This window comes from Perissodus microlepis, chromosome 1, assembly GCF_051167445.1.
Source record: "Perissodus microlepis isolate ML-2025 ecotype Zambia chromosome 1, ASM5116744v1, whole genome shotgun sequence".
Lineage (NCBI taxonomy): Eukaryota > Metazoa > Chordata > Actinopteri > Cichliformes > Cichlidae > Perissodus > Perissodus microlepis.
The window spans coordinates 30472101-30487208 of NC_140461.1; the positions used below are offsets into that span (position 1 = coordinate 30472101).

At 41.5% G+C, this 15108-nt stretch overlaps 2 protein-coding genes across 3 annotated transcripts in view; both read right to left on the reverse strand.

The window, feature by feature from the left end:
* The window catches only part of LOC146394066 (transmembrane protein 138-like), a 136846-nt gene that overhangs the window by 73414 nt on the left and 48324 nt on the right, over positions 1–15108 (reverse strand). The window lies entirely within an intron of this gene.
* kcna4 (potassium voltage-gated channel, shaker-related subfamily, member 4) overlaps positions 5492–15108 on the reverse strand; it is a 62114-nt gene continuing 52497 nt past the window's right edge. For both annotated transcript variants that reach the window (XM_084946299.1, XM_084946390.1), the window contains exon 3: positions 5492–12609. The gene's annotated coding sequence lies outside the window, so the exon portion shown is untranslated. The remainder of the gene's footprint in view (positions 12610–15108) is intronic.

Consider the following 15108-nt stretch of genomic DNA (forward strand, 5'->3'; position numbering starts at 1 on the left):
AGATTTCTAGAGTTGAAATCAGAGTATTTAGTTTTAATGTTATATTTTTAGGTTACAGTGCCAGTGATGGCATTTTTGTACAAATATTTATAAATGTTACCACCAAACACCATAATCATACTTAACTCTTCAAGGTACTTGGGATTTGTCTCTTGCACAGTTCGATACCAACCCTTCAGTAAATGTTACTGTTGTTGACATTTTTTGTCCTCTCACCTTCGTGCATGGTTGCATTGAAATCCCACACAGCACAAAAGGAAACGCCTTCCTCACGCTCCCCTCAACAATTCAGTGACTCACCTCCCGTTTATGAAGCCTGCATCGACCCTGATAGTACTACAGCTGAGTTTCACATATGAAACTGTCCCCGTTTCCCTTCGGCTCGGCTGATCTGTGCATTTCATATGATTCAGAGCATCACGGATCATTAAGCATTTGCAACACGATCAGCGTTCCCACGTTCAAAATGGAGGAGGGGAGCTGTTTAGCGAGGAGCCGCTGGATCCTGATCAAGCCTCTATGCTAGGGATATGTTTTCGCTACAGACCACACTGCCTGTTACCATGACAACAAACAGAAATTTCTCTTCTCTCACACACACACATTTCACCCGAGTGCTTTTCAACACTGCAACCATCCTCCCCTCTCTTCCTCTCTCTCCCCCGGAGTTGCTACCCACTTCTCTGCTCCCAGCATCCCCAGAGTTTGGGGAATACACTTCAATTGATCTCCTGCAGACGAGCGGAGCGAGACCGGTCACGTGACTAATTCAGATGTCAGCGACATCACTGCCTCGTTTCTTCTCGCTTTTCAGGCACGATCATTTTGGGCGCAAACTACGGCGGAGCCTGTGCAACCTGAAGCGGAATGAATTGAGCTAACAAACACGGTGAAGCGACGAGGCGCTTAGTGTCGACCCGGCTGTGCGACCGGGTCAGGCCCACTCAGGAGATCCGCCTGGCCTCCAGTGAAAAATACAGTCTCAGTCACCTGTTTTGACCTCTTCCACCACATGAGTAGAGAAAACATTTTTTTGTTGTTGTCTCCACATAGAAATAGACTCTCCTCAGGCTTGGAGACAGCAGAGAGGATACTCTAACATGCTGTGAGAGGACAGTCCTACTGAGCACAGATCCCAGAGCAGCACTGGGCCTTTGACCTTTGACTTTCATTCACTTTTACATTTTTAAAATGCTGGATAAAGAGAAACCAGACAGTGTCCCCTTTATTTTAGCGCCTTGAGCTGTGAAACACGTTTGGATTGAGTTTACACGTAAAGCAGATTAACCACGCTGCTCCTGACAACCTGAACTGTGTTTTCCTCTCACTTTGTATGCCGAATGACGTGAAACCTAACAAGCTGCTTAAGCGTCTCGACTTCAAAGCAGCTGTTGGGCTGTGAGATAAATCCAATGGAAATCGCTGATGGTTTGATGTGTGTTGGTTGAGTGGGGTTGCACCGCTCGCCTGTCTTCCACCTCTGTTTTTCCTCCCAATCTCCCTGAAAATTGGTTACACCGTAGTTAGTCAGGATGTCTGCATTTGTGGACTTTTTATATTGATCTATAGGCTCACGGACACATACATCTGTCTAGATCTTTCTGTATCTATTTCTTGTTCTTAGACTATTTGCCTCAAAAAATGTACCTCTGTCACGCACAACTAAATACAGAAATGCTTTAAAATGCAACATTTATCCCTGACAACATTGAACATTGTCATTGAATGCCAAATTTAATAAATTGAGAGTGAAAGGACTATGCCAGGGGAGTAAGTGCAAGGTCAATGCCACTGGATCTAAGTGCAGAAGCTGGTAAATGTTCCCCTGGGGAGGTCACTGGCCTGAGTCACGCTGTATTTGTCTGGCAGAAGGCCGACTGCCATTTTCTGGATGTAAAAGAACAGTTTGTCCATAGCAGCAAGAACAATTGTTGCTGACAACTTTTCCATCCTCAGCTATGGTGACGGCAGCGGCGTTTGTAAAGGAGCAAGCAGGTACCATTTGGGTGATTGGGTTTCAGGGGCCACAAGCATGAGGCAGGCAGGTGGTATTGGGTTTCTGTGCTGAGGGGAAATTGTGAACGCCAAATTCGCTGGCATGATCATATGAGAGCAACCTTCTGCCATGTGCTGATATATTGTTCCCTGTCAGGTGTCGTCTTACAGCTCTGAGAGATGGGGTCTCCTGGAAGAGAGACGTGTCGAGCATGAAGCCCAAACAGTGCTGTGCCACCACTCTGACTCTGCAAGTTGCGTTCAGGAGGCTTCTGCTGTGTAACACAAATATACTGATGTGTATATATATATATATATATATATATATATATATATATATATATATATATATATATATATGGACATGCAATGTATTTTAGAATTTACTACAAGCTCCTTTGCACATTGCTTTAAAAATTGCCTTTTTAAATCGGGTAATTCTTTTGGATACACCTTTTATATAAATGTGACTATCAGGATCTATCAGGACTGAATTCAAAGTCCAGTTTGTTACTCTTAATAAACTTAGTCATACCTTAAAGACCTCACAGCACCACATTATCCAAAAGCTAACTTGTTGTTGCCAAAGTTTTAGAAAGTAGAATGGGAGCCTTTTTCATGTGGATCCAGCTCCCAGTTTTGACTCTGGTGATAGACACCCTCATTGACTTCAAAATGAAGCTTTAAGCATTGATTTTCTGATCGAGCTTAAAGTTACCACTGAAGCTGGTGACCCTGAACCATCCCTTTATTTATCCTGCTCGGGCAGGTGGAGGTAGGGGTATCTCCCATGATGCACAGAGTATTTCTCCTCCGCTCTCATGGCTTTCACCTCCCGTGCATTTATATGCTGCTATTGTATGTCGTAACTTTCAGTCTTCTCTCCCCCACAGTTTGTGCTTTGTCCTGTTTGTGGGCTCTCTTTGCTCTTCTTTTCTCTCATCTCTTTCCCCCCTCATCCCTCAGCCGGCTGTGGCAGATGGCTGCCCCTCACTGAGCCTCGTTCTGCTGGAGGTTTTCTCCCAGTTCAAGGGAGGTTTTTTTCCCCTTTTCTCCCGACTGTTGCCAAGTACTTGCACAAAGTGGATTGATTGTTTTCTGTCTTTACCTTACACCTCGAGATAACTTCTATTGTGCTATGAGCGCTACGCAAATAAAATGAATGGAACCAACTGTATAACTGTGCAGCAGTGAGCTTCCTTTGCGAGCTCTTTGTTCATACTCATAGTTCAAGAAAGAAAAAGTGAGCAAACACAGCAGATAAAACATTCTGCATCACCGCTTCTTCAGGTTCACTCACAGCAAGGAGGCAGCCATCTGAACGAGTTGGTCTGGATGTTTGTTAGTTGCATTGTGTGTGTGTGTGTGTGTGTGTGTGTGTGCACCCTCCTGTAGACCTTGTCTCGTTTTTTCGGGAACAGCTGTAAAGGGTGAGCTACTATATATATATCCTCGACACTGGTCTAATTTTCCTCTCTTTGAGCTGAACCCACAGTCATACATCCACCTTTCAGGGTCGCTGTCATCCACAACAAATGACAAACTCTCTTAGCTCCTCAAACCTTTGTAGGGCATTAAAAAAATTCAAAATAATGTCAAGCATTTGTTAAATTTTCCCCCGACAGGCACTGGAAACAAATAGTTTCCATCCCAGTGCGACCACTGCGAGGAGGCCGAGCACGTACCCGCCCGCAGCACGTCCATCAGCAGCTTGATGGATGAACTGGTGTTTGTCCAAGAGTCTAGTAATTGCACCACAACGGAGCCATTTTAAATATTTAAGCAGCGTTGAACACGAATGGCTCGAGCATCCAGTTTCAAAAGCAACCACCGTAAACGGCCACTGTGGGTGAAAATGTTCTGTCACTGTGATACGCGGCCCCTGCTGACAGAGCTGATTCTGACTGAGCCGCACAAGTGATGTGTGCACACATGTCCCAGCAGTTCAGCCAACAGCAAACAAAACACTGTGAGAAAACAGGCAGGGAGGGAGATGTGCTGATGTTAGCAGATTAGCCAAAGTAGGTGATTGCATGACAATGTGTAGTTAAAAAAACAACAACAAAAAAACCCCCATAATGACAGGATAGTTTAAAGTTTGACGTAAATGGTTTCTGTTTCTAAGTGTTTAATATTCATGTCTTGCAGTGTTGTAATCTCGCTGCTTTTTGCTGCGGTGCTGAAGAAATGCTACTTAACCACAAAAAAATGAGCCCACTTCACTTCAGTCCATCTGGCTCACTTAGAATCACATATGGAGAGACAATGACATCCACAAAGCTCGAAAAAGTACCCGCACCATCCCTGTTGCTCGTGTACAAAGTCTTAAATGCATGTGTACCGATTACCTGATACACACAGATCCCATTGCATGCCCACGTGGAGTTTTAAGACAAATTTCATGCTGCCAGCTTCCAGATCCACAAATGTGAGCTGCGTTCATGTCCACGTGTAAAAGTGGAACACCTGGGCTTTAAAAGCAGGCATTTCATCATATAATAGATAGAACAGCTCAACACCCCTCTACTAGGAAATACAGATTTAATAATTAAAAGCATTAAACTGTAGCCTGAAGGTTAATATATAGGTTAAATAAACTGTTATTACACCCATTCGTCATTAGGCTTAACATTAACATTAGCCTGCTATTATCAGAGAATGGTAATATTGTTATAATATTGCACTTCTTTTTCCAAAATATACAGAGATTAGTTAGCACATACTCCCTCCAGAGGATCGACAGTGATGCACAATTATGGTGTTCTGTCACCTGTGCGCTGACGCCCAGATGGCCCAGTTTTGTGCAAATCTTAGCACTTCTGGATTATATCGTACGCATTTGCTTTTGAGGCATATTTCTCTCGATAATCACACAGCATAAGAAAACTATAGCTGTATCGCACATCCACCGCAGTCCTCAAATTCACTCAGCTGCTTGCGAGGACGCAAATGTCTGAGTCAGTTGGAACGGACATTAAATGGTCCTTAACCTGCCAGCTCCCTGGTACAAAGTCCTATAATGTCTGATTGAGCCCATAGAGCGGGTAATTGTCTGGGCATTAGGTGCTGCCTCCTGCATCCAAGCTGAATCAAAAGAAAAAGAAAGAAAAAGTATTACTTGCACTCACAGACCATCTCCTGCTGTGTGAGAAAGGGCAAACACTCACAAGGCCCCAATCTGATTCTCTTCACACTGTCCTGGTTAAAGTACTTTTGAGGAAGATCAAGTCCATCACCATCCATGCCATCAGTTACAGGCTTGTACATCTGCTCTATGGGTGCACCAAAATGTATAGGATAGAAGACTGAAATACGCCTTGTTTAAATTGTAAGTAATGAAGATTAAAGATTAGACTAGAGTAGCTATTCATACTGAGTATTTATAGAGGCAAGAAAACGTGTCAGCCTGCAAGCAAACACGCAGGATTTCTAAGATTACTGTAGACCCGCCTTCAGATGAGGTTTGTCTATGGCAGTAAAATGATGAGCAGCATACTTCTGTTTTCTGGATTTTTATTGAATATATTATATTTTTCTTTAATCAACATTGCACATATTCCATTTCAATCACATCTCATATTGCTGTCTACAAAATGTTATGAATGTAGAAAATCCAGAAGTTGGAAGGCTTACCCCCAAAAAAACGAATAAAAAAAAAAAATATCATAAATAAAACAAAGAAGAAAACAAAACAGGACAATTAAGGTCAGAAAGTGACAAGCTCCAAAGATACAGAGAGAGAGAGAGAGAGAGTGAAGGAGAAAGAGAGGCGCACCCTCAGGAAAGGAATACAAACATACCTTGGATTAGGATGCATATTTCTCAAAACAAAGCATCATGCAGAATAAAAGCAAGGCTGGCCAAAACTCACATGGATATTTCTCAACACCTGAACTGTAGAAATATTTTACATATTCATGAATAACTACTGCCAGTTTCTCTGCACTGATCAATGATGATTATCCCTCCTTTGTAAACTCAACCCCCTAAACAAAAAACAGAATCGCCATCGTTGTCATCATCACACTGCAGCAGCAGAGCAGCAAGCATGTAGAAACACCTCTCGTGGCTGCACGTAGACGGCGTTTCCACTGCGAGTGAGGCAATCGTGAGAATCATCGAGACTAATAGTAGATATGCTGGATTGTGACCGCCGTTACTTGTAGCTGACCAATCTGCACCAGCTTGCATAGACGCCTGATTATCCTGGTTTTGAACCCCGTCTCTGTCCTGTCAAATTCTCTCCTGGAGTAATGATCAGAAACAACTGTCACGTCGGTTTCACGGGTTAAGAGTTTCTGACCTAATTGCAAAGTGCTAAATTAGAAATGTTGTGCATAAAGAATGCCCGTTTTCTTGAAAGTGATACTCACACATGCTCACTGTTTCTTGGCCTGTAAATGTGAAGGTTTGCTTTGGGGGGGAATTGTGCAGTGCCCCACATGCAGTCTGTTCATGACAAAATTATTGGCTACAGTAATTGGTCTGCATACTGTAGGTAAAAGGACACATACTAATTATCTTTCTGTGCTCGGCGCGTCCCGAAAAACAGCACGTTTCATCTTTATGACCGTCTGCGGGCTTTTAAATCATACTTTGGATGCGAGGATTACGGCAGGCCCAGAGAAGCTAACTCTCCGTAATTAACCAAAACATGCAAATAGACGAAACACAATTAAACGAAGCAATCATCTTCACCACATTCAGTGCGCACGTGCAACTGGACAGAACGTGCTGGGAATATAGACAACGGCCGAATAAAGAAGCGGGCGCTTTGCATCAGAGTGCGTTTTCTGCATTTGCAGCACATTTACTGCCGGACCTGTCGATGACGGCAATTTTCCCATTTTTGGTTTTGTCTAAATGTTGCAAACGTGTTGCGGAATTGGTGGAAACGTTTAGTTTGTTTGCTTGTGTTTTGTCTAATTTCACGCGTTCGAATGCGTTTTACTGAGACATGACACACAGAGCATTTATCACAGAGCGAGGGGGGAAATTACACAATGTTCCAAAAAAATTGTCTTGTTTTCCATTAGGGCTTTTCCATTTAGTCATTCGTCCTGCCATTTCATTACCGCCAATTTGTTAACTGGTGCAATTTCCCTCAGAATCCAGAAGAACTTCTCAGTCAGACATTTTGGGATATGATAAAAGCATCATGGCCTGAATTTGGATAAGCTAGAACCTGTTTTCCATCAACAACCGAAGAGATAAGTCCATTAATAAAAAAAAAGTCATATGTCTCGTACTTTGATGAAAGATGGTTGAGCCCTGTAATCTCTGTCTTGAGAAACCCAGCAAGGATATCACTGGTTTGTGGTAGAGTTACATGTATGACCAGTTATAGTTACTTCTGTATTAACTACTAAAAGTGCTTCCAATTAATATGTAATACTCGTGGTCATGTGGTCATCCTCGCTGTAAACCCAGTAATCTGACCTTTGTGCTTACATTAGCCGTATTTCCAACAGACACAAACAAATTATGCAAGTTTTTTTTTGTTTTATTTGTCTCATATCTCAGACCGGTTTCTAAATATATGGATGCGGACAGGTAAACACTGCGTTCACTGAATTTGCAGCACGAAAACACTTCACAGCAAAAGCAAACTGCGTCACCGCTCAACAGTTCTGCAGCGCTCCTCACAGGGCACCTTGTTTATAAGGAGATTAAGACATAAAACGAGTTTCTGCCGTTATCTAATGCTGTGGATATTACAATAAACACTCGGGCTTTTATCCTCATAATAATGCAACGCTTTTATTTATGTACAGTATGTGTCGGCGGGACGTAATATCCAAACCGAGCCGCATGGAAGCATCTGCAGTGCTTTCCGGGTGCAATGTGAAGGCTCAGTCGGTTTGTCCTTTCAAGATATCTGGAGACAAAAAGAGGGTTTTAAATTTGAATCTAATTCAGTGTATGAAGAGTAAATTCAGTCTTAAAGGCAAAACTGACATTTTTGTTTCACTGAGCAGGGTCTTGGTTTTCGGGTTGGTTTTTAATAACTGTGATGCTCTGTGAAATGCTCTGTCATTGTGGAGCCCAAATGTACGAAGAAACTGAAACCTGGACTAAATTCAAAGGTTGGCTGAACATGAGGATGTAATTTCGATGGTTTTGGATCAATCACATCAACGCTGAAAAACCATAAGAAACTTTTTTCTCTGCTAAATCTGAACCGTCTTGTTTGTCTTGGCTTTAGAAACCAATCGGTGATTTCTTTCAGTGAGTAAATCCTTTGTTATTGACTAAAGGAGGCATTCATCTTAAAACTTAATCTTGCTCGGTTGCACAGAGACGGAAGAGTCTCGCAGGTGTTTAGGCCTCAGAAATACGTGAGCTTCGACAGAAAAGCACTTTCTCACAATGTGGGTGCTTACGTAAGAGGTCTTATTAATCTAAAACTCAGTCCCAGCAAGAGTTTTCTTTTGTTTGAGTCTAGTTCTTTTGTTTGATGTGTTGAGTTCAAAACTGATCTGAGCGACTCTGGTCAGCAGTTGTGTGAGCTACTCTCTCTGGCATTCAGAAATGTTTTACATGTAGCCCTGGTGAGTTTTCTAGCTCCGAGGCGATCGTAATTAAAATGTTCTCCTCTCACCTCGTCCTGTGTGTTATCTAATGTCCCCACACAAACTGTTGGTAACCTCCCCAGCAGCTTTGTAAAATCTGCTCATTTGCCGCGCTGAATCACAACAAATTATCACTGCAGTTATTACCGCAGGTCACTTTAGCGTCCTTAGGAATGCCTAGCAGTGCAAAGTTTAAAGAAGTGATGCAGCTGTTTGCTCACGACAGGACCTGGATGATGAGGCTGGATAATCTGAGGACTTTTCTGTTTAGTGTACACGTCCATGATTTTCTGCTTCAAAGGCTGAAATTCCACCTTGGTAATCTTCTGTCTTTGTATGTGACATTTTTCTTGTTTTTCTTCTGAGTATTTAGTTTAGAGCATATATAACTCAGTGCTGTGCATCAGTGCAGCTTGACACAATTGTCAAGTCTAACCAAATAAATTATTTTAATTCATAGATTGAGGAAATGGGTTACAGAGTGTCCAGATTTCCTCCAGCCTCCTTTGGTGCTTATTTGCTCTGCTTGATTGAATGCAGTGGCCTGCGGGATCAATTGGCAGGCTGATCATGTTCTTTTTCTGTCTACTAACCTGTGGGAATATTACTCTTTGGCTTTTGTGGTAACACCAAGCTGTAGCTAATTAATTTGTCCCTCATAAATATATCAGTGTCATACAGCTTCCGGTCATCACTGGCAGTTGGTGCGATAGTATCTGGGATAGCTGCGTCTCAGATATCTGAACACCCCGTGAGCTAATGTTCAGCTTCAAATGCTTGTGCTGGCCTCTCCTGACGCTCCCTGGGCCTCTCCGGGTTTGGAACATCTTGTGCTTCGGGCACATAATCTGACAAGATCCAGTGTAATGAAATTACTTCTGAAAATATATTTTTGGACATCAGTCACAATTTTGATTTAATCTACCTGTGAAAGAAATACCTCAACATTTTTGGGTAATAAGTTTTTCATCCTTCTAGCTGGGGAAAGACAGACTGTCTGTACAGTTGATAAGTACCTAGGAGCCGATTTCAGCTTAAACTCTGCGTATAATGAATTGTTGTTTTAATTATCAAAGAAAAATGTGATAGCTCCAAAGCTTTGTGCCTGTGTGCTAAATAGCCAAATCGTTTGTTATATTGTTTCATAAACATTTTAATTTCATTCATTTAATTTCCCTTAATAATTTCTATATTTGTCAACATTTTTTTTTCAGTTTTACGTTAACGTGATTTTTAAAGAAACATGCAAATTGTAGCTAAATGAAACAATGCGCCGACTATAAAATCTGGGCTAACAGCAGTGTTTAAAACAACAACTTTAGCTGATAGATGATACGAGGTGCTGATATGATTTTTGTCATTTATTCCTCTGCTGTGCAAAAGTCAAGAAGAATATTGTTTTAAAGAATTTCCGCCCTTCATGACACTACTGCTGAACATTTATCCAGCAAAAAATAACCAATTTACGTCACAGAAAATCATGTTTCTGTCAATATGAGTCGGCAGTAACAATCGGCACACAATAACATTGGACGTATATGTGATGCAGCATGCAAAAAGCCGGTCAAAGATACAGACCATGAATCCCAGCAACGACACAATCAAGAACAACTGGACTTCACGAATATTTCAAATATTTATTGTAGCGTCACTGCTTGCAAATGCTTCTTAAAGCTATGCCCCAAAAATACAGTTTAACAGTTTCTGATGCATAAACTGCAAATAAACACCTTGTCCAGCCAACGTTTTAGCCATGACGCAAAACCCCCTGCTCAGCGCAGACACAACGCCCAAGGGTGTGACTTTCACATCGTTAGCCTACAGTGATCAATGGTTTCGCATGATGCTAGCACAGATTTTATCAGACGTTAACAAATGTGCTACAAGTGACTATTAATTTTCATTCTTACTATATTGCAATAACTCCAACGCACAGTCTTCAAATTACAATCTCATCATAAAAGGTAGATAAATGAAACCAGTTTGCTGTCACATGCTGCATCACATATGTGTGTGTGTGCATCCTTAGCTACAATTGGATGTGTGATTGCTCCTTTTGGATCACCTTTTTCCCCTCCTTTCTTTCACACATTTGTTGTTATGCAACTTTTTAAAGTGACAGTCCCTAACCTCTGCTACTGTGCACTGGTGTTCTTGGTTAAACTGCTGGTATCCCTCCTCACAATGATAAAGTAAACTGACGAAAAAAACACATCTTTTCTATAAAGAGTACCCCAAATAAACCACTGACATCTGTTTTTAAAATATTGTGGCTATAGGGTGATTTTAAAAAAAAGAAGAAGAAAAGAATTTGACACCAAGGAAATATTTGGAACATTCAGTAAACATCTTTCGTAAGGGTCACTATATTGAGGTAATTACAGATATGAATTTTCAGAAAAAGAGCACACATGAGAACTTGGAAGATAAGATGAAGGACACAAGCTTTCGTGTGCCATTAAAGCAAATAGAGTATGTAAAGGGTGCTTTTTAAAGGAAAACAATGTCTTCATTAAAATATATTTATATATGTATGTATGTGATATGATTTACTACTACTGGCATGTCAGTGGACATTTCTAATCCTTGTATTCACAGGCAACTTTGCAGATCTAAGAGCGGTAACAAATGCCAGCGCCCCTCTCACAAAGTTGCACAAATGACATCAGTAACCTCATGTCTCAATATGCCAAATAAATAGGTAAGTGGATTTTCAATGGGAGTTTTGTTAAAAAGACAAAAGAAGAAAAAAGAACAAATGAAATAAAGAAGTACATTGAAGAATGTTGGAGCAGCATTCGCAACAATATGAAGAAAGTGAAACGGACAAACTGAACACAGAGGATTATGGTGGATGGTCATAACAGTCAAAGAAAGTGAAAAGTCTCAAATTACTCTATCTGCGAAACACATCTTAGGACACACAAGTAGAAACGTCTGGTATTTACATTTTTTTTTCCTATTCAGTGTGCATCTATGTCACAACATTTTCCAGAAGTCCACAACATACAGTAAATTCAGGGTTTCACCTTTGGTTAATGTAATTATCAAGGCTAGGTTTAAAAAAATATAGAACACACGTCCATGTTACTTTTGCATACAGGTAAATTCAAAGTGAAAACATATCAACAAAGCAGCTGGTCAGCTCTAAATTTGCATCGGAGAAAGAAAACGTAAGGTATTTCGTCTTTACGTCAATGATTCTCGAGCAGTGAGAGCCCGGCGAGTTTCGTCTGCTGTGATAGAAAGTGAGTGTGGCTGATATTTATGATGGGTGTTTATGTGCCTGACATCTTTGCTTTAGTGTAAGTGGATCTTAATGTAAGAGGATAATCTTCTGATGTATTTCAGTGTGTTGCATTGAGCCAGTCAATATATGTCTCATATTTCTCTCCCAACCCTATACACTTTCCGAACGAGGATTTCCATGTGTTATGACACAATGTGTCGTAGATCGTTATTTAAATTTTTTTTGTCAGCAGATAAGCGAGCAACTCAGGCCAGCCTTGTTTGGTTGACAATATGAAACGAGATTTCTTTTTTTTTTTTTTAAAAAAAGTCATACTGCTGGCCGCACAGAAGCAGAGCAAACTCACCATTTAACCTATGACGCCTACGAAGCCGACCCAACTAAAACATGTCGACGTTACGACCAAACATTATCTCTATCATATTAAAATATTCACATCTGTTGCTTACAAGACACTTTTTTCACATGTAAATAAAACATCTGTTTTTTTGAACAAGTCTTCTTAGTTATCTTCACTTCATACATCTTTATATGTGTAGTAATTAAGGCAATCATTTTGGGCCGCGACTCACTCACACGCTAACTCCAGTCTCAGCCTTCGAGGGTTTGTTTACTGATACCATACAGCAGCTCTCTCCTCCAATTGTCCAAACGCCAAGTGTCATCCGGTTGTTGCTTTTCAGTGTCCGCTTGTGCTCAAGATGACCGGTCACAACGTTTTGCTTGTTCTCTGTGATTTCCAGAGATGCGGGCGGGGTGCAGGGATACTCCCTCTCCCTGTAACTGGCAGCGCTGCAACAAAGAGAGAAACAGGAAATCTATAATCATGCTTGACGAAACGGCACCCTCAAGATGGAGCAATTTGCCCAAACACCAAGCTGATATTGTGCATATTTTCCTTTCCCACCCAAAAGTTGGGCAAGATGCACTCACTACAGATAAACATCAGGGTCATTAAGCAGCAGCTCCTTCTGAAGCACTTTGGCAGGGGATACGTCTGAGCTTTGTATAAGACCACATGGGGGTTTAGTTACATAAATAAACCATTTGTTATACACCCCTTAACATGCTTACGTTCATTTATCCTTCAGTAGATTAAGCACTTAAAACAGTTTACTCTGTCTGCCAGTATCATATTCATCCATTGACAGGGGGTTCTGATTTATTGAACTGATACAGTTTATTTACACTGAGTGAAATAACCAGTAGTTTTGTTTTGTTTTTTGTTTTTTTAATGCTGCACCGTCCCATCAAACCGGGGAAGCCCTAATGTCACAGCACTAGACACACCCATTGTTGTTTGGGTGTACAACTTTTGATAACATCATCCTGCTGGAGAAGGAGACGCACAGATAAGTCCCATCCACACAAGCGCATGACTCGCCTCTGACTTTCAGTTACATAAACATTACCTCGTCAATGCCAGCTGCTAGCAAAACAGGCAGGGCTCGCTCAAACATCATCAGCAAAACTGTGGCCAATCATAACACTTGTGCACGTCTGCGTGTATGTCCAAATGTCAAGTTTTAGGCTAATAACTAAAGCATTTTAAAAGTATGCAACTTGTGAAAGCTGTAGATAGTGTTACTGCTCCTGGGTGAGGTATGGGAATGTCTCGCCGGGAGGAGGCCCCGGGGAAGATCCAGGACACGCTGGAGAGATTATATCTCTCGGCTGGCCAGAGAACGCCTTGCTGTTACCCCAGACAAGCTGGAGGAGGTGGGTAAGGAGAGAGAGGTTTGGGCTTCTCTGCTTAGACTGATGCCCCCGCGACCCGACCCCTGATGGATGGATGGATATTCTTGGTTGTCTCAACAAAAAGGTCTGCCTTCATCCAACAGATAAAACTGATTTCCTTTTATTATATTACTCTCTCTTCTCTTCTTGTCTGTGTCTGTGTGTGTGTGTGTGTATATATATATATATATATATATATATATATATATATATATATATATATATATATATATATATATATATATATATATTAGGGCTGTCAAATGATTAAAATTTTTAATCAGATTAATCACAGCCTAAAAATTAATTAATCATGATTAATCGCAACTCGAAATATGACCAAAATGTGTGCAAACATATGGACAGATAGCGGATTTTTACACACTTGTTAGTGTTATTTAATGCTAAGACCACGCTGAGTGAACGCAGGTCTGACGTAGGCTGGGTGTTGTGCTGGAAGCGAATTAATCACAGCCTAAAAATTGATTAATCGCAACTCGAAATATATGTGTATATGTGTATATATGTGTAAAAATCGGGACAGATAGTGGTTTTTAACACACTTGTTTGTTTTATTTATTATTAATTGTGAGTACAAGCAGTACAAGCAGAACAGGGCTTCAAATAATTGTGAGGGATTTTTACTGAATGTTTTCCACCCGTTTAAATCTAGCACATTGTTTTATCCATATACATCTTCAAGTTCACAGAACATAGGCCTAATTCAACAGGCAAAATAGAAAAAATCTCCAATCATCCTTTTGGGTAAGGTAGATTAGTGCAAAAAAATATGAACAACAGTGAAAAGTATTGTTTAAATCACATTCAACCATAGAACAAGCTCTAAACACACGGTCCTCTGGTCTACTCATCCTTCAGCCAGTTGCTGAGACAAACCAACTTGTCCACGTTCTCTGAGTGCAGAGCAGACCTCTTCTTGTTCACAATGTGCCCTGCTACAGAGAACAGCCTCTCACAGGGCACTGTGGAGGCAGGAGTGGCCAGGTATCTGCGAGCAAGGCGGGCCAGCTGGCTGTGGGCTCCTGCATGAGCTGCCCACCACTGTAAGGGACAGTCCTCTAAGGCAGTGCAGGGCTCTGCTCTGTAGCGCTGTATGGCTCTGTCCTGCTGTACCTCCTCCTCTGACTCAGAGTCAGAGTCCATCTGCAGCAGGCTCAGCCTCTTCTTGGCTGGACCTTCTTCTGCAGTGTGTGATCTTCTAGGAGAGTCTTCATGCAGCATGCCTGCCAGTGTGGTCCACACTGCTTCTCTGTCAGTCTTGGGCACACTGCGTAGGTCTTTAAAACATGGGTCCAGTGCAGTTGCGATCTGGAGCCATACATAGTTGGTATGTTCCTGGCGGGAAGCAAGGTCTTCCTTAAACTTCTCTTTAAACCTCACCACATATGCAGGGTCCTCATCAGTTACTTCCATGACACGGCGCAGGTACCCTCAGAAGGTCTGCTAGATGATGTTAATGCAGCACTACGGACGATACCTACAACCACGATTACAGACACTAACAAACTGATCTACAATACGGCAGCAGTGATC